This window comes from Vipera berus, assembly GCF_964194415.1.
Source record: "Vipera berus genome assembly, contig: HAP1_SCAFFOLD_124, whole genome shotgun sequence".
NCBI classification, from domain to species: Eukaryota; Metazoa; Chordata; class Lepidosauria; order Squamata; family Viperidae; genus Vipera; species Vipera berus.
In genome coordinates this window covers 65339-77960 of record NW_027673587.1, presented here as the reverse complement: position 1 = coordinate 77960, position 12622 = coordinate 65339, and the positions used below count along the sequence as shown (strand labels likewise).

At 61.2% G+C, this 12622-nt stretch overlaps 1 protein-coding gene across 1 annotated transcript in view; it reads right to left on the bottom strand.

The window, feature by feature from the left end:
* The window catches only part of LOC308679299 (GTPase IMAP family member 5-like), an 8288-nt gene extending 4791 nt beyond the window's left edge, over window positions 1-3497 (bottom strand). The window contains exons 1-2 of the mRNA XM_081346907.1: window positions 3480-3497; window positions 473-541 (exon numbers count right to left, since the gene is read on the bottom strand). The gene's annotated coding sequence lies outside the window, so the exon portion shown is untranslated. The remainder of the gene's footprint in view (window positions 1-472; window positions 542-3479) is intronic.
* Between the last annotated feature and the right edge of the window lie 9125 nt (window positions 3498-12622).

Below are 12622 nucleotides of genomic sequence, written 5' to 3'. Positions count from 1 at the left end.
GTGTCCAGTGTCACCTCTCAGGCCCAGCCTGGTTCCCCCACCCCACCCCATTCAAGGCTGCTCTGGAGCTCTCCCCTCCCTCCCTCCCTCCCCCCTTTGCTAATTGGGGGGGGGACAGGGGGGGACGCTGAGCTGCTCCGAGGGGGCAGGGAGGGGTTGAGGGGGAGAGGGAAGGGACGGTGGGGGGGGGGAGGATGGGGGAGGAGAAAAAGGGGGAGCAGAGCTGGGGGAAGCCCCCCCCTTTAATTTTTTTTCAGGGGGGGAATCACTTCGCGCTCGAGCCCCGGACCTTCGCTCGACGCTGTTTCCCCTTTTTTTTTAAATTATTGCAAGGAAGGGGACGATGGGTCCCCAATTCTTCCAGGCCCCGAGCGGAGGGTCTCCTGCCCCCCCCCCACTTTCCCAAAGCCTTTACGACCCCCCCCACCCCTCTTTTTCCAGCAAACCCCCCCCCCTCCGTTCCCGGACCTACCGGGCCTGGCTGGCGTGTCTGGTGGGCTGGTAGCGGATGCCCGGCTGGTGAAGCTCTACGGCTCTCGGGCTGGGAAAAGGAGAGAGAGAGAAGATTTGGGGTGGCGTGGGGGGGGGTTGGACCCCCTTTTTTGGGGGGGGAGGCGAGGGAGGGGCTGGCCTGCCGGGGCGGGGAGAGGAAAAGGGGAGCGCTGTCCTTCCCTTCTCCCACCCCCACCCCACCCCGCACACACCGGCCCCCCCATTTCACACACACACACACACACAAGTCACACAGACACACAGACACACACACACACAGACACACAAACACACAAGTCACACAGACACACAAACACACAAGTCACATTGACACAAAAACACACAAACACACAAGTCACACAGACACACAGACACACACACAGACACACAAACACACAAACACACAGACACACACACACACACAGACACACAGACACACAAGTCACACAGACACACAGACACACAAACACACAGACACACACACACACAGACACACAGACACACAAACACACAAGTCACACAGACGACACACACAGACACACAGACACACAAACACACAGACACACACACACAGACACACAAACACACAAGTCACACAGACACAAAAACACACAAACACACAAGTCACACAGACACACAGACACACACACACAGACACACACAGAGACATGCAAACACACAGACACACACAGACACACAGACACACAAACACACAAGTCACACAGATGACACACACAGACACACAGACACACAGACACACAGACACACACACACAGACACACAGACACACAAGTCACACAGACACACAGACACACAAACACACAGACACACACACACAGAGACACACAGACACACAAACACACAAGTCACACAGACGACACACACAGACACACAGACACACAAACACACAGACACACACACACAGACACACAAACACACAAGTCACACAGACACAAAAACACACAAACACACAAGTCACACAGACACACAAACACACACACACACACAGAGCTGCGCCCCCTGCCCCCCCCTTTCAAGAGAGCCAAAGCCCCCCCCCTTTTCCATCCCGCCCGAAAAGCTCCGCATCACCCCCCCCACCCCACCCCGGTAAATAGGGGAGGGGGCGCTTTCGCCTCCTACTCCCCCCGTTCCCTACCCCCCCATCCGCCCCAGCGTAAAGGGACCGGGGGGGGGGGGGGAGGGAGAGACGGGGAGGGGGTGTCGCCACTCCTCCTCCCTCGCCCCCCCTCCCCAGCTCTTCGCCTTTTGCTCCGACTGTGCCCCCCCCACCCGGGACCCTCGGATTTGGGGAGGGTCTGGGGGGGCGCCTTTCCCTCCTCCCTCCCTTCCTCCTCCTCCTCCTCCTCCTGCTGCCCCCCCCCGGGAGATCCGAGGAAGGGAAAGTGTGGGGGGGAAACCTGGAAGAAGACCCCCTCCCCGGCCCGAGAATCAACACACACACACACACACACACACACACACACACACACACACAAAAGTCTGCCGTCTGGTCCCGATCCTCTCCCCGCCCCTCCTTGTGCTGCCGCGCAAAGGGGGCTGGACTAGATGACCTCCGAGGTCCCTTCCCCGCTCTCTCATTCCACGACTCCGTGTAGGGTCTCCTGCCCGAGCAGGGAGGATGGACTAGATGACCTCCGAGGTCCCTTCCCCCCTCTCTCATTCCACGACTCCGTGTAGGGTCTCCTGCCCGAGCAGGGAGATGGACTAGATGACCTCCGAGGTCCCTTCCCCGCTCTCTCATTCCACGACTCCGTGTAGGGTCTCCTACCCGAGCAGGGAGGATGGACTAGATGACCGCCGAGGTCCCTTCCCCGCTCTCTCATTCCACGACTCCGTGTAGGGTCTCCTGCCCGAGCAGGGAGGATGGACTAGATGACCGCCGAGGTCCCTTCCCCGCTCTCTCATTCCACGACTCCGTGTAGGGTCTCCTGCCCAAGCAGGGAGGATGGACTAGATGACCGCCGAGGTCCCTTCCCCGCTCTCTCATTCCACGACTCCGTGTAGGGTCTCCTGCCCAAGCAGGGAGGATGGACTAGATGACCTCGGAGGTCCCTTCCCCGCTCTCTCATTCCACGACTCCGTGTAGGGTCTCCTGCCCGAGCAGGGGGCTGGACTAGATGCCCTCCGAGGTCCCTTCCCCGCTCTCTCATTCCACGACTCCGTGCAGAGTCTCCTGGCCGATCAGAGGGATGGACTAGATGACCTCTGGGGTCCCGGAGCCTCCTCATCCCCCCTCCCACCTGAGAGGACCCCCCTCCCCATTTCTCCCCACTTGCGCTGCCCCGCAAAGACCCCCCCAGTCCGCATCCTCCTCATCCTCGCTCCCCCCTGGACGGACCCCCCCATTTCTCCCCATTTCTCCCCACTTGCGCTGCCCTGCAAAGACCCCCCCCAGTCCGCATCCTCCTCATCCTCGCTCCCCCCTGGTCGGACCCCCCCATTTCTCCCCATTTCTCCCCACTTGCGCTCCCGCACAAAGACCCCCCCCAGTCCGCATCCTCCTCATCCTCGCTCCCCCCTGGTCGGACCCCCCCATTTCTCCCCATTTCTCCCCACTTGCGCTCCCGCGCAAAGACCCCCCCAGTCCGCATCCTCCTCATCCTCGCTCCCCCCTGGACGGACCCCCCCATTTCTCCCCATTTCTCCCCACGTGCGCTGCCCCGCAAAGACCCCCCCAGTCCGCATCCTCCTCATCCTCGCTCCCCCCTGGTCGGACCCCCCCATTTCTCCCCATTTCTCCCCACTTGCGCTGACCTGCAAAGACCCCCCCCAGTCCGCATCCTCCTCATCCTCGCTCCCCCCTGGGAGGACCCCCCAATTTCTCCCCATTTCTCCCCACTTGCGCTGCCCCGCAAAGACCCCCCCCAGTCCGCATCCTCCTCATCCTCGCTCCCCCCTGGTCGGACCCCCCCCATTTCTCCCCATTTCTCCCCACTTGAGCTGCCGAGCAAAGACCCCCTCCCCACCTGCGCTGCTTCTGCCGGGGAGGATCGCTTCTGCGCGATCCCCGATCGACTCCAGATCTCTCTGGCAGGATCGGAAGCGGCTGAGTCCGCGGAGCCGCCCCGCCTGCCTTTTGTCCTGGGGGGGGCGGGGCCGGGGGGGGCCCTCCCCGCCGCCCCCCCCCACCCTAGCAGAGGGGAAATAAAAGCGAAAGGCTTCGCCTTCCTGCGGGTTCCCACCCCCCCCCGTTTTCGCCACACACACACAAACAAACGGAGAGACAGAGAGAAGCAGGAGACTCTTACCAAATCATCACAGCTGGAAGGGTCACCGCTGGAGGTCATCTAGTCCATCCCTCTGATTGGGGAGGAGACCCTGCACGGAGTCGTGGAATGAGAGAGCGGGGAAGGTACCTCGGAGGTCATCTAGCCCAGCCCCCTGCTCGGGCAGGAGACCCTGCACGGAATCGTGGAATGAGAGAGCGGGGAAGGGACCTCGGAGGTCATCTAGTCCAGCCCCCTGCTCGGGCAGGAGACCCTGACGGAGTCGTGGAATGAGAGAGCGGGGAAGGGACCTCGGAGGTCATCTAGTCCAGCCCCCTGCTCGGGCAGGAGACCCTGACGGAGTCGTGGAATGAGAGAGCGGGGAAGGGACCTCGGAGGTCATCTAGTCCAGCCCCCTGCTCGGGCAGGAGACCCTGATGGAATCGTGGAATGAGAGAGCGAGGAAGGGACCTCGGAGGTCATCTACTCCAGCCCCCTGCTCGGGCAGGAGACCTTGCACGGAGTCCTAGAATGAGAGAGCGGGGAACGGACCCCGGAGGTCATCTAGTCCAGCCCCCTGCTCAGGCAGGAGACCCTGCCGGAATCGTGGAATGACAGAACTGGAAGGGACCTCGGAGGTCATCTAGTCCAGCCCCCCTGCTCGGGCAGGAGACCCTGCAGGAGAGAGCGGGGAAGGGACCTCGGAGGTCATCTAGTCCAGCCCCCTGCTCAGGCAGGAGACCCTGCCGGAATCGTGGAATGACAGAACTGGAAGGGACCTCGGAGGTCATCTAGTCCAGCCCCCCTGCTCGGGCAGGAGACCCTGACAGAGTCGTGGAATGAGGGAATGGGAAGGGACCTCGGAGGTCATCTAGTCGATCCCTCTGATTGGGCAGGAGACCCTGACAGAATCATGGAATGACAGAACTGGAAGGGACCTCGGCGGTCATCTAGTCCAGCCCCCTGCTCGGGCAGGAGACCCTGCACGGAGTCGTGGAATGAGAGAGCGGGGAAGGGACCTCGGAGGTCATCTAGTCCAGCCCCCTGCTCGGGCACGAGACCCTGCACGGAGTCGTGGAATGAGAGAGCGGGGAAGGGACATCGGAGGTCATCTAGTCCATCCCCCTCATCGGGCAGGAGACCCTGACGGAGTCGTGGAATGAGAGAGTGGGAAAGGGATCCCGGAGGTCATCTAGTCCAGCCCCCTGCTCGGGCAGGAGACACTGCACGGAGTCGTGGAATGACAGAATGGGAAGGGACCTCAGAGGTCATCTAGTCCAGCCCCCTGCTCAGGCAGGAGACCCTGCCGGAATCGTGGAATGACAGAACTGGAAGGGACCTCAGAGGTCATCTAGTCCAGCCCCCCTGCTCGGGCAGGAGACCCTGCACGGAGTCGTGGAATGAGAGAGCGGGGAAGGGACATCGGAGGTCATCTAGTCCATCCCCCTCATCGGGCAGGAGACCCTGACGGAGTCGTGGAATGACAGAGTGGGAAGGGACCTCGGAGGTCATCTAGTCCAGCCCCCTGCTCAGGCAGGAGACCCTGACGGAGTCGTGGAATGAGAGAGCGGGGAAGGGACCTCGGAGGTCATCTAGTCCAGCCCCCTGCTCGGGCAGGAGACCCTGACGGAGTCGTGGAATGACAGAGTGGGAAGGGACCTCGGAGGTCATCTAGTCCAGCCCCCTGCTCAGGCAGGAGACCCTGACGGAGTCGTGGAATGAGAGAGCGGGGAAGGGACCTCGGAGGTCATCTAGTCCAGCCCCCTGCTCGGGCAGGAGACCCTGCACGGAGTCGTGGAATGAGAGAGCGGGGAAGGGACCTCGGAGGTCATCTAGTCCAGCCCCCTGCTCGGGCACGAGACCCTGCACGGAGTCGTGGAATGAGAGAGCGGGGAAGGGACATCGGAGGTCATCTAGTCCATCCCCCTCATCGGGCAGGAGACCCTGACGGAGTCGTGGAATGAGAGAGTGGGAAAGGGATCCCGGAGGTCATCTAGTCCAGCCCCCTGCTCGGGCAGGAGACGCTGCACGGAGTCGTGGAATGACAGAATGGGAAGGGACCTCAGAGGTCATCTAGTCCAGCCCCCTGCTCAGGCAGGAGACCCTGCCGGAATCGTGGAATGACAGAACTGGAAGGGACCTCAGAGGTCATCTAGTCCAGCCCCCCTGCTCGGGCAGGAGACCCTGCACGGAGTCGTGGAATGAGAGAGCGGGGAAGGGACCTCGGCGGTCATCTAGTCCAGCCCGCTGCTCAGGCAGGAGACCCTGACGGAGTCGTGGAATGAGAGAGCGGGGAAGGGACCCCAGAGGTCATCTAGTCCATCCCTCTGATTGGGCAGGAGACCCTGCACGGAGTCGTGGAATGACAGAGTGGGAAGGGACCTCGGAGGTCATCTAGTCCAGCCCCCTGCTCAGGCAGGAGACCCTGACGGAGTCGTGGAATGAGAGAGCGGGGAAGGGACCTCGGAGGTCATCTAGTCCAGCCCCCTGCTCGGGCAGGAGACCCTGACGGAGTCGTGGAATGACAGAGTGGGAAGGGACCTCGGAGGTCATCTAGTCCAGCCCCCTGCTCGGGCAGGAGACCCTGACGGAGTCGTGGAATGAGAGAGCGGGGAAGGGACCTCGGAGGTCATCTAGTCCAGCCCCCTGCTCGGGCAGGAGACCCTGACGGAGTTGTGGAATGAGAGAACTGGAAGGGACCTCGGAGGTCATCTAGTCCAGCCCCCCTGCTCGGGCAGGAGACCCTGCACGGAGTCGTGGAATGAGAGAACTGGAAGGGACCTCGGAGGTCATCTAGTCCAGCCCCCCTGCTTGGGCAGGAGACCCTGACGGAGTCGTGGAATGAGAGAGCGGGGAAGGGACCACGGAGGTCATCTAGTCCAGCCCCCTGCTCGGGCAGGAGACCCTGCACGGAGTCGTGGAATGAGAGAGCGGGGAAGGGACCTCGGAGGTCATCTAGTCCAGCCCCCTGCTCAGACAGGAGACCCTGACGGAGTCGTGGAATGAGGGAATGGGAAGGGACCTCGGAGGTCATCTAGTCCATCCCTCTGATTGGGCAGGAGACCGTGACAGAATCATGGAATGACAGAACTGGAAGGGACCTCGGCGGTCATCTAGTCCAGCCCCCTGCTCAGGCAGGAGACCCTGATGGAATCGTGGAATGAGAGAGCGGGGAAGGGACCTCGGAGGTCATCTAGTCCAGCCCCCTGATCGGGCAGCAGACCCTGAGGGAGTCATGGAATGAGAGAGCGGGGAAGGGACCTCGGAGGTCATCTAGTCCATCCCTCTGATTGGGCAGGAGACCCTGACGGAGTCGTGGAATGAGAGAGTGGGGAAGGGACCTCGGAGGTCATCTAGTCCATCCCTCTGATTGGGCAGGAGACCCTGCACGGAGTCGTGGAATGACAGAGTGGGAAGGGACCTCGGAGGTCATCTAGTCCAGCCCCCTGCTCAGGCAGGAGACCCTGACGGAGTCGTGGAATGAGAGAGCGGGGAAGGGACCTCGGAGGTCATCTAGTCCAGCCCCCTGCTCGGGCAGGAGACCCTGACGGAGTTGTGGAATGAGAGAGCGGGGAAGGGACCTCGGAGGTCATCTAGTCCAGCCCCCTGCTCGGGCAGGAGACCCTGCACGGAGTCGTGGAATGAGAGAACTGGAAGGGACCTCGGAGGTCATCTAGTCCAGCCCCCTGCTCGGGCAGGAGACGCTGCACGGAGTCGTGGAATGACAGAGTGGGAAGGGACCTCGGAGGTCATCTAGTCCAGCCCCCTGCTCAGGCAGGAGACCCTGACGGAGTCGTGGAATGAGAGAACTGGAAGGGACCTCGGAGGTCATCTAGTCCAGCCCCCCTGCTCGGGCAGGAGACCCTGCACGGAGTCGTGGAATGAGAGAACTGGAAGGGACCTCGGAGGTCATCTAGTCCAGCCCCCTGCTCGGGCAGGAGACCCTGCACGGAGTCGTGGAATGAGAGAACTGGAAGGGACCTCGGAGGTCATCTAGTCCAGCCCTCTGCTCAGGCAGGAGACCCTGCCAGAATCGTGGAATGACAGAACTGGAAGGGACCTCGGAGGTCATCTAGTCCAGCCCCCTGCTCGGGCAGGAGACCCTGCACGGAGTCGTGGAATGAGAGAACTGGAAGGGACCTCAGAGGTCATCTAGTCCAGCCCCCTGCTCGGGCAGGAGACGCTGCACGGAGTCGTGGAATGACAGAATGGGAAGGGACCTCAGAGGTCATCTAGTCCAGCCCTCTGCTCAGGCAGGAGACCCTGCCGGAATCGTGGAATGACAGAACTGGAAGGGACCTCAGAGGTCATCTAGTCCAGCCCCCCTGCTCGGGCAGGAGACCCTGACGGAGTCGTGGAATGACAGAGTGGGAAGGGACCTCGGAGGTCATCTAGTCCAGCCCCCTGCTCAGGCAGGAGACCCTGACGGAGTCGTGGAATGAGAGAGCGGGGAAGGGACCTCGGAGGTCATCTAGTCCAGCCCCCTGCTCGGGCAGGAGACCCTGACGGAGTTGTGGAATGAGAGAGCGGGGAAGGGACCTCGGAGGTCATCTAGTCCAGCCCCCTGCTCGGGCAGGAGACCCTGCACGGAGTCGTGGAATGAGAGAACTGGAAGGGACCTCGGAGGTCATCTAGTCCAGCCCCCCTGCTCGGGCAGGAGACCCTGCACGGAGTCGTGGAATGAGAGAACTGGAAGGGACCTCGGAGGTCATCTAGTCCAGCCCCCTGCTCGGGCAGGAGACGCTGCACGGAGTCGTGGAATGACAGAATGGGAAGGGACCTCGGAGGTCATCTAGTCCAGCCCTCTGCTCAGGCAGGAGACCCTGCCGGAATCGTGGAATGACAGAACTGGAAGGGACCTCGGAGGTCATCTAGTCCAGCCCCCTGCTCGGGCAGGAGACCCTGCACGGAGTCGTGGAATGAGAGAACTGGAAGGGACCTCAGAGGTCATCTAGTCCAGCCCCCTGCTCGGGCAGGAGACGCTGCACGGAGTCGTGGAATGACAGAATGGGAAGGGACCTCAGAGGTCATCTAGTCCAGCCCTCTGCTCAGGCAGGAGACCCTGCCGGAATCGTGGAATGACAGAACTGGAAGGGACCTCAGAGGTCATCTAGTCCAGCCCCCCTGCTCGGGCAGGAGACCCTGCACAGAGTCGTGGAATGAGAGAGCGGGGAAGGGACCTCAGAGGTCATCTAGTCCAGCCCCCCTGCTCGGGCAGGAGACCCTGACGGAGTCGTGGAATGACAGAGCGGGGAAGGGACCTCGGAGGTCATCTAGTCCAGCCCCCTGCTCGGGCAGGAGACCCTGACGGAGTCGTGGAATGACAGAGTGGGAAGGGACCTCGGAGGTCATCTAGTCCAGCCCCCTGCTCAGGCAGGAGACCCTGACGGAGTCGTGGAATGAGAGAGCGGGGAAGGGACCTCGGAGGTCATCTAGTCCAGCCCCCTGCTCGGGCAGGAGACCCTGACGGAGTTGTGGAATGAGAGAGCGGGGAAGGGACCTCGGAGGTCATCTAGTCCAGCCCCCTGCTCGGGCAGGAGACCCTGCACGGAGTCGTGGAATGAGAGAACTGGAAGGGACCTCGGAGGTCATCTAGTCCATCCCTCTGATTGGGCAGGAGACCGTGACAGAATCATGGAATGACAGAACTGGAAGGGACCTCGGCGGTCATCTAGTCCAGCCCCCTGCTCAGGCAGGAGACCCTGATGGAATCGTGGAATGAGAGAGCGGGGAAGGGACCTCGGAGGTCATCTAGTCCAGCCCCCTGATCGGGCAGCAGACCCTGAGGGAGTCATGGAATGAGAGAGCGGGGAAGGGACCTCGGAGGTCATCTAGTCCATCCCTCTGATTGGGCAGGAGACCCTGCACGGAGTCGTGGAATGACAGAGTGGGAAGGGACCTCGGAGGTCATCTAGTCCAGCCCCCTGCTCAGGCAGGAGACCCTGACGGAGTCGTGGAATGAGAGAGTGGGGAAGGGACCTCAGAGGTCATCTAGTCCATCCCTCTGATTGGGCAGGAGACTCTGCACGGAGTCGTGGAATGACAGAGTGGGAAGGGACCTCGGAGGTCATCTAGTCCAGCCCCCTGCTCAGGCAGGAGACCCTGACGGAGTCGTGGAATGAGAGAGCGGGGAAGGGACCTCGGAGGTCATCTAGTCCAGCCCCCTGCTCGGGCAGGAGACCCTGACGGAGTCGTGGAATGACAGAGTGGGAAGGGACCTCGGAGGTCATCTAGTCCAGCCCCCTGCTCAGGCAGGAGACCCTGACGGAGTCGTGGAATGAGAGAGCGGGGAAGGGACCTCGGAGGTCATCTAGTCCAGCCCCCTGCTCGGGCAGGAGACCCTGCACGGAGTCGTGGAATGAGAGAACTGGAAGGGACCTCGGAGGTCATCTAGTCCAGCCCCCCTGTTCGGGCAGGAGACCCTGCACGGAGTCGTGGAATGAGAGAACTGGAAGGGACCTCGGAGGTCATCTAGTCCAGCCCCCTGCTCGGGCAGGAGACGCTGCACGGAGTCGTGGAATGACAGAATGGGAAGGGACCTCGGAGGTCATCTAGTCCAGCCCTCTGCTCAGGCAGGAGACCCTGCCAGAATCGTGGAATGACAGAACTGGAAGGGACCTCAGAGGTCATCTAATCCAGCCCCCCTGCTCGGGCAGGAGACCCTGCACAGAGTCGTGGAATGAGAGAGCGGGGAAGGGACCTCAGAGGTCATCTAGTCCAGCCCCCCTGCTCGGGCAGGAGACCCTGACGGAGTCGTGGAATGACAGAGCGGGGAAGGGACCTCGGAGGTCATCTAGTCCAGCCCCCCTGCTCGGGCAGGAGACCCTGCAGGAGAGAGCGGGGAAGGGACCTCGGAGGTCATCTAGTCCAGCCCCCTGCTCAGACAGGAGACCCTGACGGAGTCGTGGAATGAGGGAATGGGAAGGCACCTCGGAGGTCATCTAGTCCATCCTTCTGATTGGGCAGGAGACCCTGACAGAATCATGGAATGACAGAACTGGAAGGGACCTCGGCGGTCATCTAGTCCAGCCCCCTGCTCGGGCAGGAGACCCTGCACGGAGTCGTGGAATGAGAGAGCGGGGAAGGGACCCCGGAGGTCATCTAGTCCAGCCCCCCTGCTCGGGCAGGAGACCCTGACTGAGTCGTGGAATGAGAGAGCGGGGAAGGGACCTCAGAGGTCATCTAGTCCAGCCCCCTGCTCGGGCAGGAGACCCTGATGGAGTCGTGGAATGACAGAGTGGGAAGGGACCTCGGAGGTCATCTAGTCCAGCCCCCTGCTCGGGCAGGAGACCCTGCACGGAGTCGTGGAATGAGAGAGCGGGGAAGGGACCTCGGAGGTCATCTAGTCCAGCCCCCTGATCGGCCAGGAGACACTGACGGAGTCGTGGAATGAGAGAGCGGGGAAGGGACCTCAGAGGTCATCTAGTCCAGCCCCCTGCTCAGGCAGGAGACCCGATGCCGATTCAGACAAATGGTTTCCCCATCTCTCCTTTACAACCTCCAGGACGTTTAGGGCATTCGCAGCTTCCAGTGGCGGGCGGTTCCACTGGCTAATCGTCCCCACTGTCGGGCAGTTGCTTCTTCGTGCTTGGTTGCACAATTTTCTCATCGTTTATGAAGTTTGGGGCGAGGATATTTAGGCGACGTTTCGATGCCAACCAGCTGCCTAGCCAGGAGTAAAAAACTTGATGATCGGGGGGGGGGGGGCGGAGTAAAAAAAAGGAAAAAAGTGATAAAGCAGAGGCAGTCCCCCGACTTACAATATAGTTTGCTTAGTGACGGTCGGACGTTACAACCAGATGGGGAAAAAGGGGACTTTTGACGATTTCTCAACCCTCGGGACTGTTGCAGCCTGGCCCCAGGGCCATGTGATTGACAGCTGGAGGCTCGCCAACTTGATTCATATTTGGGACGGTTGCAGCGTCCCCTCGGGGTGGGGGCTCATGTGAACTGCTGTTACAACCTTCTTTCTCCTGGTGGGGAGAGGAACAGGACAATGGGGTGTCTGAAGGAAGCCCTGGGATCTGCGAGAGACTAAGGACCGAAGGAAGGGATGGGGTGTGCGTGTCAAAGCTAGGGGACGTGTGTGTGGGGGGATACACGTGGAAAAGGCGTGGCCCAATAAGGGCTGGAGTTGAGGTCAGCCAAAAAATGAAAACCGGAAAACCGGAACGGGTGAGAAAGAAGCTCAAGGCTGCCTTGCCTTGATGCTCTTTGGTGCCAGTGGGAGCAAAAGGGAGACACTTTCAGATTCTGTTGCTGTCATTTATAGCAAGAAAGGCTCGCTTGCCGTGCAGGAGGGACCCCCCCTCCCCCTTCCAAGGTGGAAAGCTTTCGGTGGGGGGGGTGCACCTTGCATTCTGACCCACCTCTCGATTCCCATGTACCCCCCCCTGTGGAAGTCGCGTCAGGAAAACCTGGATTCGCACCGGGAAAACAGGAAGGGGTGAGCAAGAAGCTCAAGGCTGCCTCGCCTTGATGCTCTTTGGTGCCAGCGGGAGCGAAGGGGAGAGAGACGCGTTCGGGATTCTGCTGCTGTCATTTATAGCAAGAAAGGCTCGCTTGCTGTGCAGGAGGGACCCCCCCTCCCCCTTCCAAGGTGGAAAGCTTTCACCCCGGGAAAACCAGAACGGGTGAGAAAGAAGCTCAAGGCTGCCTTGCCTTGATGCTCTTTGGTGCCAGTGGGAGCAAAAGGGAGACACTTTCAGATTCTGTTGCTGTCATTTATAGCAAGAAAGGCTCGCTTGCCGTGCAGGAGGGACCCCCCCTCCCCCTTCCAAGGTGGAAAGCTTTCGGTGGGGGGGGTGCACCTTGCATTCTGACCCACCTCTCGATTCCCATGTACCCCCCCCTGTGGAAGTCGCGTCAGGAAAACCTGGATTCGCACCGGGAAAACAGGAAGG